Genomic DNA, 1,868 nt, shown 5'->3' on the forward strand with positions numbered 1-1,868 from the left:
TCTGCCATCCATTCGCGAGATACGCCATCCTTAAACCCACCTTTTGACGTCTGTCCGCGAGATCCGCCATCCGAGAGCCTGCCTGTTGTGTCGATGCGAGCTTACTATCCTGCTTGTTGCCGTCGACACAAGTCCTCTAACACAAGCCCCACCGTCCCGCCTGCTGCCGTCGATGCGAGCCCCGCCGTCTCACCTCCTACTGTCGTTGCAAGCCAGGGTTTACAAAACCATGTCGGATCAGGTCAACCCGATAACTTGCCAGGTCAGGTCGAGGTTCATATTTTGGACCTATTTGCAAAACCGGGTCGGGTTCCGGTCAACCTATTTGAACCCGGGTCAAATCCTATTAAAAATCAGATTTTGACACCACTACTTGAAGAAGCTAATCATGTAAGCAAGCTTAGAAAACCCAACTCTCTATATTGTTAGATTCAAATTCATTCACAGATAACACCCCTTTATTAGCAGGTTATTTGTGGGTTAGAGCTAGAAAACTGAGTGAGAAATTAGTGAGTTTAGAGAGCGTAGAAAAAGCTACAGTGTCTTAGTAAATATTCCAAATTAATGAATCAACATGTTTGATCTTGGTCATGTCCATGCATCAATCTACTACAGTTCCATTTAGCTAATATGCAAGTTCACGAGTGAGTGTTTTAAGTAGTTATTAGACGGATAATATGAGATAGCAGTTAGGAGGATCTAAGCAATTGGGGGAGGGGGCGCAATTAGGTTTCGTTGATACGGTTTTCTGGTTGCTTCTTAAAGTAGTTTTTTTTTTTTATAAAAATTAAAATTTTTGTACTAAAAACTTGCTTTAAGAAGCAACAAAAAAACCGTCTCAAACGAAGCTTAGGCTAATTACTAGCATTGTTAGTGTTATCTTTTAGAATTAGAGACATTCAATACTAGGCTTAGATTCTCATGATCTCCATAATCAAAATATTTTGATTATAAAATATTCATGACATATTTCAAAGCTGAAATAGCTGTTTTGAAATGAGTATGAGTGGAATTTTAATTATCTACATATTACATTCATCTCATAAATTTTTTTGTTAATAGCATTAATAATCTAATTTTACTTTGTTAAAGACTCTGTGATGCGGACATCCAACCGTCCATGCCAATCCGAGGAGGAGCTGAAGATCGACGACCGAGATCACTTTGTGTTATTTTCATTTATTAAGTGTATTTTAATTTAGTTTCTCAATTTCCCTTTTTACCCTCTTGTCTTATGTAAGCCCAAGGGGCAAATGTGTCTTTTAATTTCTCTTGAGGCCTATATATAGAGGCTCATTCTCTTGTATTAGGATGATGATTATGATGAATGAAAATTTCTACTTTTGATCTCTTTGTGAGTTCATATTTTCTTGATCTCTTGGTGAGTTCAACTCTCCTAGATCTCTGTGTGAGTTCTATGGAAAGCCCAAAGTGAGGGCAAAAGCAATACCCGTCAATCTTTGGAAGAGTCCGAGGTTCGCGGTTCTTACGATCTCTTTGTGAGTTCGTTAGTTATCTCTGTCTTTCTTTGTTTTTGTTTTTGTTCCCTCTTTTGTTCCTAGCCATCGTCTTTCTTCCTCCTCCCTCTCAACCCCTCGGCCAAACCTCCATACCGAGCCCTCATACCGCCCGTCCAATCTTTAGCCGCCGGCCACCATCCACCACCTTCTCCCCATTGAAATCCTTGTCTAATTTGGGTAATTTAATCTTTGGACAGATTTTCGAAATTCAAATCCAACGAATTTGAATTTGAAATCTTTCCTAATTTGTCGTTACATTTTTGGAAAGTTCTTAAATCAATTCTTTTGAATTTCAAATTCAATTGGATTTATTTAATTACTTTCCTAATCCTAAATTTACACCGAGTC

The sequence above is a fragment of the Dendrobium catenatum genome, unplaced genomic scaffold (genome assembly GCF_001605985.2).
Source record: "Dendrobium catenatum unplaced genomic scaffold, ASM160598v2 fragScaff_scaffold_1221, whole genome shotgun sequence".
NCBI classification, from domain to species: domain Eukaryota; kingdom Viridiplantae; phylum Streptophyta; class Magnoliopsida; order Asparagales; family Orchidaceae; genus Dendrobium; species Dendrobium catenatum.